The sequence below is a fragment of the Carassius auratus genome, chromosome 24 (genome assembly GCF_003368295.1).
Source record: "Carassius auratus strain Wakin chromosome 24, ASM336829v1, whole genome shotgun sequence".
Taxonomy (NCBI): Eukaryota; Metazoa; Chordata; class Actinopteri; order Cypriniformes; family Cyprinidae; genus Carassius; species Carassius auratus.
In genome coordinates, this window is record NC_039266.1 from 659,857 (window position 1) to 676,839 (window position 16,983).

Consider the following 16,983-nt stretch of genomic DNA (forward strand, 5'->3'; position numbering starts at 1 on the left):
TCTCGCAAATGTACGAGAGTCAAAGTTAAATGAGGGAGGCTGAAAGTCAGAAGAAACAAATGTGCTTTGAGAGGACTGAAATCCAATGCACCATTAAATGTCATGAGCAGAGCTTGTGTGTGTGTGGGGGGGGGGGGGGGGGTAATGTAAAGCATGCCTGCTTTGGGGGGTGAACGATGGTGTCCAAAGATTCTCATGTCGGCGTCTCATCTCACAGAAGATCCTGCCTCAACTAGTCCTGCCAAACCTACACTTGCTCACACTATCACACAAACACGCATGCATGCATACAGTTCTGTCGAATTTCATGTTGTGGCATATATTCACATAGTGTTTATGAAAATAAACCTGTTAAAAACCTGAAAGTTTTAGGATTTGACATTTATTACGTAAAATTAGCAAGAAATCAGCATTTTACAGACAAAAATGAAAGAAATGTGATCATGTTATACTTTTGTACAGACGGTCAGTTGCTCTTGCTTCCATTGAAGCTAAAGATGCTCTTACATGGATCCTCTCAAATGATCCTGGAGAACATGAACATCAGGTTTTACACAAACTTGTTGGCGATTACAGGGATAGTTCACCAGAAATTAATTACTAGGGTTGGGAATCGTTAGAAATTTCCGGTTCGGTTCCATTAAAATAGTGGTAAGGAGAAATGCACAATACTCAACTATTCAGTGCTTAATACTGTTTATTACTTACTGTCAACTTAATTTAAAAGTTGGCAATGTCAACATATATTATATATAATTCACATATATTACCATATACAAATTTTCAGGTTCCAATTCCGGTTAAAATTAACTATTATTATGTTTTTTACTATTTTACCTTCAATGAATGTAGTGTTGATGGAAGGTAGTAAGTAATGTTGAGTAAAGCTAGTCCATCAATCAGCATGTGCTTCAAAGTTGATGTTTTTTACACAATCAATAACATTTAGCTTTTCAAGCAGGAATAAGCTGGGAGGCCAAATAGTCCCTTGAGGGCTGAGACACTTGTTCATTTCCCTAAATTAATGAACTATAAACTGTTACACTTTAACCATGTATCCACACTCTCAATAAAGCCCTTATTTACTAATAACAATGCAGTCAGGAGATGGTATGATGCAATGAGTGGTTCACATTTTAAACATTTAAAATGCATTAAAATAAATATTTTCTATTACTTTATCACTCTTAAAATGACCTGTACACTAAATAATCTAACCTCATATTTACATAACAATAGCAGTCTATTTATTTAGTGGTCCAAGTTGAATACTGAGTAGTGTAATTATTAATAAAAAATTTAGTTGTAATATATTTAAAGTAGAAAATGTAATAAATATCTTTATGGAACACGATCTTTACTTAATATTCTAATTATTTCTGGCATAGAAGAAAAATCAATAATTTTTACCCATAAAATGTATTGTTGGCAATTGCTACAAATATGCCCCTGCTACTAATGACTGGTTTTGTACTCCAGGGTCACATATTATAACAAATTACAACCACCCCAAACTTTTAAACGGTAGTATATGCAGAAACCTTCACAAATCTCACACACAGTTTCTTTTTCTGTCTTTCCTTCTCGTTCCGTTCCGTCTCTGTATATGAAAAGAGGGAAGCAGTAGAGAACAGGGAGGAGGCCCTTCACTAATGGGGCCCGTGGTTCACCCGTACACACACGCACAGGCATTATGGTAGGTCACATTACACGCCCCTTCCCGTGCTCCAACACTGACTAACTTAGGGTAAACACGCACACTAGCAGTACAGCTGGCACAAAACCACACACTACAGAGCCCTTTGAATTTAGTACAGGAAAGTTCACAACACTGTGTTTAAACATGTATACAACAAATGTAAGTGTGTGAACTCACTAGCTGCAGTAACATTGGCCGGCACGCTAGCACAGGACCCAACGCTGATGGTGGCCACACACTGGTATCTGCCCACGGTGAGGTTAGTAAGGGAGGGGATGTGGAGCGAACCGGGCCGCACCAGCACTCCCAGCTCTTCATCGCCCCCAGTCGGCAGCTCTCTGCCGTTCAGACGCCAGCTGATGTTGACATGGTCGGGCAGGGCGCTGCAGCGCAGGGTCACGCTGCCCCCAAGTTTCTGTACCACAGAGAGAGGCTCCTCGGTGAAAATTGGGATGTCATCTAGGAGAAAAAGTGGGACATAATAATAGTGAATACATTTATCAGTTATCCAAAACAAATGGCTATAAAAGGTGCTGGATCTGAACGCAGCTTGTTCTAACTCAAATGAAGCCAACTTTACGATGTTTTGGTGGGAATAGGTCTTGTAACGGATGGAGGAGAACCAAGACGTCAGAAACCTACCTCTAACACCTGCACTATCCTGCAGGCAGCACAGCAGCACACCCAGGGCACACAGCACTCGAATCTTCCGCTTTCTTTCCCAGGGTATCCAGTCCAATATCCCAGACATCTTCCATACACTACCCCTGTGAGAGAGAGCGGGAAAGAGAGAGGTGTTATCAGATGAAAACGTACTTAATGTGACATTACATTGCACATGTGGTGAGTATATTAATGAACTAACACACACACAACCTGAGTCGCAGTTGCCAAAAACAAGAAAAGAGATATAAATATATATAACAGAAAACAGTTATTTAAAATTGTAATATGTTTTCGATCAAATAAAAGCCTTGATCAGTGTTAATAAGACTTCTTATTAATGACCCTACAACTAGCTTTTCTATCTCATGGTCCATTTTACCGGCGCAGAAAAGGGTGTTCTGCTACTCGTGAAACAATCTTTCCTTACAAGTTCACAGAGCACATGCTGAAACACACATCCCGCTTGAACCCTCATCCAGCGGGCTGAACTGTTAAGACGGGTGCCCGGATAAGAAGAGGGGGAAATCTGAGCCCCCTCACTCAGGTGTAACCGATACAGGCGGGTTCAAAAGAAAAAGACCTGCACACAAAGGACAATGGGGTGGGGGTGATATCATTTGTATTTTCTGGAAATACTGAGTAGTGTAATGTGATCCTTACAGAGACGCAAACCGACGGAGAAAGAGCAAGCAGGAGAAAAAGAGTAATGGTTACTGTATTAACAGTTAATGCAGGAAAGGGAGCGTTTCTCTCCCTCGACTCTTACTGCCAAGTTTCCCGAATTCTTTCCTGTCAGGTTAAACTAACAACTTCCCGTCAGGAGGAGGAGGGTGGTCCATTGCTCCTAGACTGCAAATCTCTCGCTCTCACACACACAAACACACGCAACTCTACTCCCATCAATTGTAAGTAATGATTAATGAAGCCTCACAGAAAGATTGAGAGCTCAAACATGGGAGGGAACCACACGACACAACTTGAGAAAAAACCCTGCAAAAATAAATGAAGTCTGCGTCTTGGGATCTGGAGTTGTTTTTCTGGAGCTGGTAGGTACATAGCCATTAGCTATTAGCCAAACTCTGCTGACGGAATAGAATGTGTGCCATTTACAGACTTTGGGGTTGGCCCTAAACAAATGTTTTTCCCATTTCCAACACCAGAAATAAACAAGTTATGCTGTCTGCATAATGCTGCAGAGAGATGTTATTTAGTCTGACTGATTTGGAAATGTTGGACTCATCATTTTAATTACCATATGTGTTAAAATGCTGATGGATTCTGCTGTCTGCCACAACATTACTTTGTTTGTTACTCGTCTCTGAAGTGGAAACGACATGGCGCTAAATCCTGGCACATCGGGGAACCTCACTATAGATAAGATCATACTGACCTTAGCAAATACGACAAGCAACTAGTTTTCTCCATGCTTAGTTAAAGCTCTGTAGGTCATCAGCTTTAATCAGGTCAATGATTGGCTCATGTCACTGCTCAAAATGAATGATTTACCACCATGTCCGATACTGATTGCAACTACAAAGAACAGTAATACTACAACAGGTGACATTGCTGTTAATACTACAACTACATCCATTACTATTCTAGGTGTAGATGATGGTTTCAGTTGTGTTTTGACCACAGCCAGTGACGGTGAGGGGTGGAAGTACAGTCAGGTGCAGTTGTCTACATGGGTGTCAATCGTTCAACCAATTAAACATTGAAAATGTGTTTCCTACAATCTCCAATGGACAAAAACCTGGCAAAACACTAAATTAAATAAATAAGTTAAAATAAATAAATAAATAAAAAATATAGAAAATGCATATATAAATTAATAAAAGTAAATAATAAAATATAATAAAATAAATCTCATCCAAGTTAGCTGGTTATATTACTTTGCCATGACCACATATTTAAATCAATTGGCAGGTGCTGTCAAGCACTCCAGTATCAATCATTCAGCCTGTGAAACATTAAAAATGCATTTCAAAAAATTTTCAGTGAACAAAAACTGTTGCAAAACATTGGTAGAATTCAATAAATACTTTACTTCTTCTAGACGGTTTGAGAACATAGTTCAGATTTGTAATTTGCCCTGCAAATATTTTATCTAAAAATAAACATATTTTATATTTGTATGTAATATTTTAAATATTACGTTTTCTTAAATAATTAAGAATTAGCTGATTACTATGAACATAATTCCCCCAGTTTCCAACGAAATCCCATATGTTAACCAGCTAGCTAACTTTTACCTTGACCAATTACTCAGATCAGCAGTTTGTAACAACAATAGATCACAAACTACCAAATCTTTATGTTTGTGATGCATAAAAACATACATATATGGTAGAACTGATTTGATTAGGCAAATGACAGCTCTGTCAACAAACCTGAAACCATTATTATTGATGAGTCTCATCAATCCCAAGTGGATTGGGAAGATCAGGCTACAGGTTTGTATCCAATAAACTACAGCATCTAGTCAGACTATCAAGCTCTTTGGAGCCAATAAAGCTTTGCTGTCAACAGGAACAGGACAGCTGCCCTAAAGGTTTGGAAAAGGCAGCAATAGCGTCTCCTTGGCTGTCAAGCCACCTGTCTCAGGCGTCAGAAGTTGTCCCCTTGAACACACACGCTTCACTCAGACACATATGTGCAATCCAGCTCATGTCATCACCTCTAAGACAAACACTTCACATCCATATCAAGTCACAACTGTAACGTGAAATAATTCATAGCAATGCCATTTTTCCCTTTTTGCACAAGCAGGGGGAGTCAAATGATACAGAAAGTGAAAAAAGTGCTGTGGTGTAAGTTTGTGACCCCTTTAGAGAGCAGAGATTGTATTGATTTGAGTATCTGGATAAGGGCTGCACAAAGGCATGTGCGTTTAGACTCTGTTTATAGGAGAAACGGAGTAAGAAAGCGAGACAAAGCATAATACTGAAGTGACTTCATAATGCCTCTTTGTCACTAAATGGAGTCCTTTCTTCTAGGGCCACTCTGGTCACTATTGTCCTCCAGCCTGTGTGAAATTCATTTTGACAACCCTACTAATTGGATAAAACCGCTCTCGGCCGCCTGTGGGCCTCCCTCGTACCGTTCACATTCCATCTGCTTTCCGCACAGAGAGAGGAGAAGAGTAACGAGGAGGCAAGGGGAGGAGGTGGAGTTTAGCTTCTTCTGAATATTTATCACCCCTCTCCCTTCACCTTTTTATGTCCTCCAGACCCCCCCGACCCATCCTCGATTCTCCAAACATCACAATACCCCCCCCTTTAGATAAACACATGCGGTGTCAAGTGTGAGGAGTGCTGGGTTCAACTACCCGCGTGGGCCCATGGCCCACAATGCCGCAGTGCATATCTGCCATGCGGGAGGCCCGTTGCTCCGGGCGACGGTAACAGGCAGAACGCACCTTAATAGAGTGGAGAGTCATTGTAAAGCAGTGAGCCGGCGCACGGACAATAACCCTACGGCCTTCAGTGAAAGGAGAGACGTTTCTCAGAAGGGCCAGAGGAAGAGCTGATGGGGGCAGCTCAATGGACAAGTGAGGGATGCTGTTTTGGGCTGGGGGAGTGGGAGAGCCAAAAGTGGTTAGTGGATGTGGGGGTGGACGAAGGGGGGGGGGGGTCTAAGCTTTAGGGATCCAAATTAGAGAGTGGATGTCAACTGGTGATTGACCGAAGAGGGTGGAGGTTGAGATGGTGGTGATTGAAGTTTGCTGGCCATTTGGCCGAAGAAGTAAAAAATGGAGAAAGTACAGTTCAGAAGAGGAGTTTTACTGAAATTTTGGCCTCCTTATAGATTAACAACACTTTAATGTTCTGTAAACAGAATATCTCAATATTTATGCTCTGTAATGGCTGAAAATATATGTTTCTGCAATCAGAGGAAGCACCATTTTGACCAAACATCCATGGATCAAAGTACAAAAGCTTTTTATTTTTGTATGTTTCTGAACAAAGTCAAATAAACTCACCAAGGCTGCATTTATTTGATCGAAACACAATTACAATTTAAAATAACTGTTTACTACTTAATTATATTTTAAAATTTAATTATTTCTGTGATGATGAATCTGAATTTTCAACAGACATGACTCCGTTTTTCAGTCACATGATCCTTCAGAAATGTGTTAATCTAAAAATACATCAAAAACAGTAATATTTAACTCGTTTTTTTTTTTTGAAAAAGCATTCTAAACAAATGCAGTACAGTATCTTCAGTGAACATTAAACATAAACGAATAATTGACTTTAAAACTGATTTACTGAAACATTTGAACTTATTCACAAATCAAACTTCAAAAACGACCTGAAGTTTAAATCAGTGGCACAACTACAAAACCATGTAGTAAGACACAGGAAATTTTTGAAACTAATTTAACAACATGGTTCAAATAAAAAGGAAATGATTGTACTATTTAAAAAAAATGCTTCATTGTATCCCCAGCAAAATCATCATGAATATTTAATATGTCACCCAGCCTAAACTCTGGGCATAGTTCACCTGCTGCTACATCCATGACTTCACCTTCAGGGCTCTTCACCCTCACTTAATCCTCTGGAACGTTCTCGAGGTTCTCAGAACAGATTAGCAGGTGTAAGCGAAGCAGGATCTTTTCCAGGTCTGCCTAGACTCCCACAATTCACCGCAAAGACATCAGTCGTTCCCATGCCGGAAAATTAAACATCAAAAGCACCACTAACAAGGCCAATACCCCCACCATCACTGTACCCTTCAGTCTATTAATGAGCAACATCCACCCCTGCCCAAAAAATACAATAATGAGACCCACTCAATGGATTAACGAGCAAAAGATTGAGCCAAGTCCAGGGGCTCTGATCAATTAAGCACCCCGATATTTGCATAATTCATATAACAAGGCAGCATTAACTAGCACACGCTAATTATTGAGTTACTTTAAGTAGGATGGTCACATGACTGCATACCTCCATTTGGCCAGACGATGGGAACTGTCAGTTAGGATTAGACCGACTCTCTTTTTGTGCTGCTCCCCACCAAGGCAGGTATTATAAGAGGTTCAGTTCACCAAAAATCCATTACAAAACTGCCTTGGTGATGCTTATTAGGAAAATATTGTCAATCGGTAAATGGGTTCAATGAGCTTAGATCACTTCACACACATCTTACAAAGAGAAAATGAGCCATTGTATGGAGTTAGAATTGTGTCTTTATTACATGCGAGAAAATAAAAGATCTGAGAGAAAAAAAAAAGTTTGAGAGAAAAAGTTATCACACTGATAGCAAAAAAACATTTCATGAGAGAAAAAAGAATATTTGAGAGAAAAAGTTTTCATGCCAATAGCAAAAAATAATAATATTTGAGACTAAAAAAAGTTTTGAGAGAAAGTATTTTCTCATAGAACATAAAAAAATATACATTTGAAATTTTTTTAATTATTTCTGAGAAAAGAAATCTCTCTCAAAATACTTTGAAAAAAACTCTCAAATATATATTTTTTGCTATCAGTGTGAAAATATTTTCTCTAAAAAAAAAAAGTGTTTCTCTCGAAACGCTTTTCTTTGCTCTTGATGCAATTTCTTGCTCTCGTGTCAGGATTTTGCTTTCACTGTGAGAATTGTGTCATGGGCGGGGCCACGTTCCTATTGGCCAGTCGGGTGAGCATCGTCTTGTCTTGGGAGTCGAACTGAATCATTACACCATTGTTCGGTTCACCTGCATAGATGCCGCCTCTGCCTTATGGCTGGTTAAGTTGAGCACGGACACTACAATGTTTGGGTAAGATGATGACACACAGCTGGCTGAGCAAGTTCAGTATCACTGAAGATGAAACATTAAAAAATAGCACTCATATTCATGAATTTATGTGTATTATATTATTTGCTTGCTAATCGCCAGTGCTTTAAGTGGCCCAAAAGAGGTGCCGGTACTCTATTATAGCATATATATATATGTTTTTTTTTATGACTCCCCTCATCCCCATTGTAAAAAGAAAAAAACATTAAAAAAAAACAATGACAGTTGTAACAGTGCATAAATCAGACCTTAACTCTAATGAGCTTAAACTTATTTTTGTTCACAGTGCCCGAACTGTCAATCACTCCTGTACGCGTGCATCACTGACTGTCCTCATCGCAGCTGCAGCAACTTGCGCTCTCTTCATCAAGCTTTAAAACAAAAAGGGGACAAAACGGTCGTATTGTCTTCGTGCATATGGATTAATTAGATAAATAAATAAATAAATTCGTGCCTAGCCGCCTACGGTATTTTTGTTTAGAACTTAGAGAAAAGATGCTGCAGCCAATGAGCAGCCGGCGGGGGCTGGTTGCAGGACGACTCAACCTCCGCAGACAGTTTTTAATGTTTATCAGACAATAACTACTCAAGATTTTGCTTTAGTATAATTTTCGGGACAATTAGGGCCAGATTCGGGATTCTGGACAACAGTTTAGATTTCGGGACTGTCCCGAATTTTTCGGGATGTCTGGTCACCCTTCCTGAAAGAGCTGCTGCATTACTTCATTAGCTTGCGTCTGCCCTGCAGAGATATCACACAGACTTGGTAAAGAATCAGCAAGCGAGTCATCTGATTCTAACCGTGCTGTTCTCATAATAATCAGAGTCTGACGCCAGGAAAGTTTCAGTGTTGTTCACTGACTTTGACATCTGTTTCAATAGAGGCTTTAATCTTTAGCCTGCGCTGCCGCCTTTCAGAGCGCCCTTCACAATGCAAGCTTCATAATTCGTCTGTGACTACATTACCCATAAACCCTTGAGTTTCACTAGTGAAAAGCGCATGCAATTGCGTCGCTTTTCCCGCTGTCAATTACAACTCAGCGTGGCCGGAGAAAACGTGTGAAACGCGCTCGCTCAGTTCTGTGATATTCAAAGTCAGTGAACAACACTGATGCTTTCCTGGCTTCTAGAGTTGTGACGTTCGCGAACGAACCGATTCTTTTGAACGGCTCATAAACATGAACGATGGGAGCCGAGTCGCGACTGGAGAGGAGCCGTTCTTTTTATCGTTCTTTTTTCCTATGCGTGTTCATACAAATGAGCTCCGCCAGGAGACAGAACAGTTATAGGGGGAGGGGCGCACCCAGCGCAGGCCAACCCTTTATAGCGTGATGATATTAGTTATTAGTTGTGCATGCATTTACATTGCATTTTGTGTTCATTTAAAACTTATTTTAAAATCATTAAAAATGTTCTTTTGTGATACTGTACTTGTATAGAAATGTTTCACTAAAAGCTGTTTTCCACAGACATTCATTGCAGCCCACTTTGTTATTGTTCATTGACTTGAAGGGGCTGATGTCCTATTGGCAAAGTTTACAGTAGTAATAGTATGTAGTATGTAGACATTTCCATTTTATTTATTCTAATTTTATCTACTTAAAAAAAAATTAGTTTTCTATCAAAATGTTCTTGTGTGATAACAATGTTCTTGTGTGGAAGTGTTTGTAGTAAAAGCTGTTTTGCACAGAAATTCATTGCAGCCGGCTTTGTTTTTTATGTTTATTTGTGAGTAGGTATTGTATGAATAACATAAGTCAACGTAGTTTTACACACACACACACACACACACACACACTTTGTACTAAAGGTAAATCAAAATAATGATGTCACTGTCTAAGCAGAGGGATTTGTGCAACCTTATGGAATATAGTCGACACATGAGAAATGAGGTAATAATCAATATTTCAGAATAATTCAAACTCAGATATTGGTGTGTGATATCTGAGCTTTAATTATTTGACTACAAATCTCACCTCATAATACCTCCCAGTGATTATTTCCAGGATAAACTGAGATGCTCCCAAGCTGGCTTCTTAAAACTGACTAAATATTTAAAAAGAGCCAAAAGAGCCATTCTTTTGAACGGCTCTTTGAAAGGAACGGATCGCGAAGATCCGGATCCCCTCAAAGAGCCATAAATCCCATCACTACTGGCGTCAGACTCTGATTATTATGAGAACAGCACGGTTAGAATCAGATGACTCGCTTGCTGATTCTTTACCAAGTCTGTGTGATATCTCTGCAGGGCAGACGCAAGCTAATGAAGTAATGCAGCAGCTCTTTCAGGAAGGGTGACCAGACATCCCGAAAAATTCGGGACAGTCCCGAAATCTAAACTGTTGTCCAGAATCCCGAATCTGGCCCTAATTGTCCCGAAAATTAGAGTTAAGGTCTGATTTATGCACTGTTACAACTGTCATTGTTTTTTTTTATGTTTTTTTCTTTTTACAATGGGGATGAGGGGAGTCATAAAAAAAACATATATATATATGCTATAATAGAGTACCGGCACCTAAACATTGTAGTGTCCGTGCTCAACTTAACCAGCCATAAGGCAGAGGCGGCATTTATGCAGGTGAACCGAACAATGGTGTAATGATTCAGTTCGACTCCCAAGACAAGACGATGCTCACCCGACTGGCCAATAGGAACGTGGCCCCGCCCATGACACAATTCTCACAGTGAAAGCAAAATCCTGACACGAGAGCAAGAAATTGCATCAAGAGCAAAGAAAAGCGTTTCGAGAGAAACACTTTTTTTTTTAGAGAAAATATTTTCACACTGATAGCAAAAAATATATATTTGAGAGTTTTTTTCAAAGTATTTTGAGAGAGATTTCTTTTCTCAGAAATAATTAAAAAAATTTCAAATGTATATTTTTTTATGTTCTATGAGAAAATACTTTCTCTCAAAACTTTTTTTAGTCTCAAATATTATTATTTTTTGCTATTGGCATGAAAACTTTTTCTCTCAAATATTCTTTTTTCTCTCATGAAATGTTTTTTTGCTATCAGTGTGATAACTTTTTCTCTCAAACTTTTTTTTTCTCTCAGATCTTTTATTTTCTCGCATGTAATAAAGACACAATTCTAACTCCATACATTGGCCCAAAAACTGTTACTTTTAACAAGATGTGAGGTGTGTTCGTCTTGAACGTTCTCATTTGCATTCTAGACTCAAGACCTGTTCTAATTCAAATAAATAATCACTCTTTAGAATCAACTGCTTGAACGCGGTTTAAACAACAACATAATAAAAAAATCTAACAGAATTAAACACTTCTCAAATCATGATGGAGAGGACAAATGTTTCAAACTCTCAAATGCATGCAGCCATTGTGAAGTTCATTACAAAATAAAGAATAGAAATGAATACCGAACATATTTTCTTGTAAAACCACACAGATCTTCTAACTGTGCAGACGAGCGGAGAGAGGGAAGGACAGAGGGGCCCCTGCTGCTCTGGCAGCTTTTCCATCATAGTGTATTGAACCAATTATAAATCTAAAGCAATTTCTCCACATTATTCAACAGGAACTCAGTGAGCTTCGACTGCCTGGGTGCTCGCCAGCAAGAGTCCAGTTCCAAAAACCGGAAAGAAACAAAACAGAAAAGGGTGGGGAATAAAAATATATAATAAAAAGAAAACATCATAAAACTGTTTATAACGCACTCACAAAAAAATGCACTGTTGCCTGAGTGAATGGCTGTAAACAGCACTGATACAAAACAGTCCAAAAGGAAACAAAATAGGATATTTAAAACTGTCTCAAGCGTCTTTTAAAAACAGGCTTAGTATGATGAATGTCAATGGTCTCTCAGAGCCAAAGGTCTGGCTTTGGCAGAGGAAGCCCTTGTCAACTGTAAACACCTGCAACATCCATGACCATGACCACACAGTCTGCAGACACATCAAATGCAACACCAACCACATGATAAACAAACCTAAACTGCAAAACAATACAGTAGCCTTTGGCTTTTGAACATACCATAGTGTCCAAAAGCAATAAAGACTTAGAAAACATCCTACCTATTTCCTCATTAAACAAAACTGCAAGATCACCATCGTTTCAACATTTGGGGTGAGTATGATGTCTGGTTTTGAAAGAAATAAATACTTTTATTTAGCAATAACAAATTAAATTGGTCAACGGTGACAGTGGAGACATTTCTAAATCGATAAAAGGTATTTCATGTATTTCATATAAATGCTGTTTTTTAACTTTCCATTCAAAGATTATCTAAAGAGTTTCCACAAAAATATTAATCAGCATAGCTGAGTTTGATGGAAATTTGTAATTATTTATAAAATTCCAATTATCAGAACATGAAAGTGGCATAAAATCTATCCTGGACAGACAATGAAGGCAGCTGATGGAGAATGGGTTTGCAGAACAGTTTCAGAGCATGTGTGTGACTCTGACAGTGAGCTATAGGTCTCTAAAGACGAGTAATCGAGAGAGTGTGAATGGTCTTGTGAGAATGTCTCCATTACTCTGTGTCTTGTCAAACGATCCTTAATCTTTGTACAAATATCAGTTTTACACACTGAGATGTTTGTCTGCAAACAGTCGCTGCTTACTTACCAGGGTCTGGAGTTTATCAATGATCTCACTGCCTTGCAATAGACACACTGACACAAATAGCAGCGTGCTGCCCTGATGTCAGAGACAGCTCGGGTCAAACATGCGCTTGACATAATACAGTCTTCACAACGACTGGTGAAGTGACAAGGTAACACGTTACTTTTACACGTTAAGTTTTAGAGTAAATGCACACATTGCTCTTAAAGGAGCAGTTAGTTCAAAAAAACACTAACCCTCTTCATCAAAACTGATTTGGAGAAATTTTGCAATGCATCACTAGATCAACAATGGATCCCCTGCAGTGAATTTAGTGCTGTCAGAATGAGAGTTCAAAAAAAGTGATAAAAAATAAGTAATTCACACAAATTCAGTCCATAGAGTTATGTCTTGTGAAGCAAAAAGCTGTATGATTGTAATAAATGTATCGTTAAGTGTTTTAATTTAGAACCTCTATCCATATTAATTTCCCCGGTGAAAATTTGTCTTGACTGAATCAGGAGAGAAATATGCACAGATCAAGCACCATTTACAAGTAAAAACTGTTCTAAACAAATATGTAGTTGGATCTTGATGTGAGAGGACAACATGGGAAGCATTTTTATTGGTCATATGGACTGTATTGTATGGAATTTATTAGATATTTTGGGCATTAATAGCTTTAATGTTTCTTACAAACATTACGCTTTTCACTTAACAAGTCTTCAACTGATGGATTGGAGTTGTGTGGATTACTTGTGGATTATTGTGATATTTTTTCAACTGTATTTGTATTTGTAATGTATTTCTTTCATTCTGACGGCACCCATTCACTGCAGAGGGCCCACTCGTGATCAAGCAATTCAAATCTAAATTTCTCCAAAATCTGTTCCAATAAAGTAACAAACTCATTGTGGATGGTCTTAGGTGCGAAAACTTTCAGCTAATTTTCATATTTGGGTTAACTATCCCTTTAAAAATTAGGGTTTTCCAGGAAAACAAGAGGAACCAAACATGAGAAAGTGAGAAAGTCAACCAGCCACCTGGACATCCAGGTGTCATCATGTGCCTAATGAAATGGAGAAAGCGCTGAAACTAAATTACTTCGACCAGGTGCGGCTCCAACAGCAACTTTATACTTTAGAGACGATTATTCTTCACTGCGGGCTAAAAATTGCCTCTTGACAGCTGCCTTACTTTTGAGCTTTGGATAATTCAGAGCACGTTTGGAAACAGCAGACCGACACGCAGTGCATTCCACTATGAGAAGATAATCCTGATTGGAGAGCATCTTTTACCCGCACGCACACATAAACCCGCAGATTGTTGCCTCCAGGCTGTTATGACTGCATGAACATACCCGCTGAAACAGACATGAAAGCCAGCCTGGAGGAGTTTTTTATTACACAGACTTCTTTTGCAAATTAACAAAAAAGTTACACCCTTTAAGAAAACAATAAGCTGGTCCAAAAACCTCTGCGGCAACAAAAACCCTCCACATCCAACAAGACTAATCAACTCTCATTTGGTCTCACACACTAGAAATTCAGAGTTCATAATGCTGACGCCTACAACCTCGTCACCTATTTTTCTATGAAAACAAGAGCGTTTAAAGACATATGCCTTTTTCAACCTTTCCAAATCCCCAGACGGGCCTCTCTGGCTCAGCTATGGGATACCTGTTACACTGAAAGAATGCGGAGCAGTGAGGGCATGTCATCTGAAATCTGTGCATCCATCTGTGCATAGCTAATAGGCCTTCCCAGCATTATAACCAAATAAGGTCAGAGCACTATGAAAGCCAACAAGATAATCAGACTGGAATCAATTATGGAACAACTTTGATCCACCCGACCACCAATCATCTTGAGCAGAAACCAGCTACCACAGTTTTTCCTCAGATTGAATTCTTGGCCTTCGAGAAGGGCGATCTGGCTCGCTTGAATCTATCAACTAGTCTGAAACAAACGCAAAGTCAGCCAGCATTCCTCTCAGTTGGCCTGTTTTCTTTCTTTTAAAAAAAAAAAAAACAATGCAGCACCTGGATGCTAACATTTTGGGTCCCTAATAAACTACATTAGCAGCTTTGTAACAGTATTGTCCTGTTATAACTCTATAATAAGCATGCGGGAACGCTTTTTTTTTTTTTTTTTGAAAATAAAATGTAACAAAATCAAATCTTTAGTAGTTCATCAGTTAGGTTTGGTTTTGTTTCAACAATAAAGGAAGGCTTTCAGAGCAAATTACATCTTAAAGATCAATAGTATAATTTTCATGACGTATATCGATATTTTTCTTATAATAACTAAATGATTAGATTACAACAATAAAACAATATGCATTATAAATATTTTGCTTATTATTATTATTATTATTGTTGTTATATTCATTCATTGCCATGTATTTATTGTCCATCATATTATGTTGTTTTGCAATCTAAATACACATGTATTTTTTCCTAACAGTTAGCTATGTCTTACTGACAAAAATAACTGATTAAGAAGAAAATGTGTTAGTAGTATCTATAAAAACTTCTATTTTGGACCCAATGAAGTGAAAATAGATAAAAATCAAGCAAATATGTTTTTATAACTGCTACAACACTTCTTGGTAATTGTTTACAAACAAACAGCTTTAGTATATTGGGCACAATTACCTAATGACCAACAACAATCAACATCTGACCAATGTGTTTTATCAACATAAAAAACTAAAAAGTAAAAAAAAAATGTAATAAAATGACAAAATATATAAACACACGATTATTTAAGTGTAAAATTGTGTGGAGCACAGTAATGTCAACTTACTACAGCTGAATGAGGCCTGTAAAACTACGCAAAAGTTTGCATGTTTTCTCCTTAGAAATTTCATGACACATTTGTTGACAATATGACACTGCTACGTTGATACAAACATTATAAATCTCATAAATGCAGACGTATTGTAATTTTCGCCTATGATTAGCATTAGTGGACAAATGAGCATCACAGCAGCAGCCAAAGCGCCTTTAGTCGTGTTTTTTTTGAAATACCGTCACAAATACGACAACTAAATAACTTTTAAAGAAGAAGAAAAAAACGTAAACTCGAAGAGTCGGGAATCTATTACAGCAATCTGATAACAGAACGTCGAAACAAAATAGCTAACTTTAGTTAGCTAACACCCGCATCTTTTCACACTAAAAAAAATAAAAAGGGTATCTTTCTGAGATTAACAACACGCGATCATTTCTACAGGGGGAGTATTTGCATAAGTGTAAAAATGTAACGTTAGGAAATAAAAGTGAAGGGAACTGGCGTAAGCTATTAGAATAGCATGGTGGGGTTCCTAAAAACAAGAGATGTTTTGGGGGGAGGAGAGAGACTTACCAAAAACGTGCAGTAGTTTGGAGTTGAATCCACTAGTTTTTAGTTGGCCGAATTTTTCCAATGTTTCTCGCGGTTTATTCCAAGAAAACTGCAATTCCTCTCCTTCTTTTACCCGCAAACCGCCACTGCTTCAGTAATTCACTACTGATGCAGCAACACCGACATTTTCTTCGGCTCCCCAAGTTCTTGAACTGAAAGGACGTTTTTGGATGACTGAGTCCTGGAACAATTCTCCCTTTTGCGAGGAACTTCTCGGGTCCTCCCACTTCTCAAGAAAGAGGAGGGATCTGAACAATAAAGATTCCTTCCCAAATCTCAGTGCAGTTCACGCATGTCTCGTCTAAAGAAATAGGCTTTATAGCTTGAGTGAAACGTTCGTGAAGAGAACTTTGCGTTTTCTTCGCGCGAAAGCTAAACGTTCGCAAAGTTACGTGCGCTGGATAAGGAGCCCCTCCCCCTCCCGCTCTGTTCTCCCTGATTTGGAATGCGCTCGTCCCCGCAGGGCTTGCATTGACCCCCGTCTATTGAAGTGACAGTCCCTCAGGCGCAGCTGTGCCGTGTTGTGCGGGAAAACCTCACCGTGAGGACCCCTGCATGTGTCTCTCATAGCCACCGGGTTCATTCATAACCGACCATTCTGGCAAACATCATACCATTACAGACACGGTCAGTGATGAAAGGCACTACAAGACCTCCCACCTGAACCGTTATTTCAGCATGGAATACTGGCAAAGTTTTTTATTAGGCCTATGAATTTCTTAAAAACAAACAAACAATTTGACTATATGACTAAAATGACTACTATTTTCATGACTACTTTTTTAATCTCAATAGTTCATTATATTCAATAGTAAACTTTAAAAGTTACTAGTAACTATTCCAATAGTACTTCTTACTATAC

General features: G+C 38.6%; 1 long non-coding RNA gene across 1 annotated transcript; it reads right to left on the reverse strand.

The window, feature by feature from the left end:
• Positions 1-1,365: 1,365 nt before the first annotated feature.
• LOC113041914 (uncharacterized) lies at positions 1,366-16,565 on the reverse strand. The gene is made up of 3 exons (XR_003275483.1): positions 16,083-16,565; positions 2,342-2,466; positions 1,366-2,158 (listed from the first exon to the last, which is right to left on the reverse strand). It is a non-coding gene; the product is annotated as an uncharacterized LOC113041914 (long non-coding RNA).
• Between the last annotated feature and the right edge of the window lie 418 nt (positions 16,566-16,983).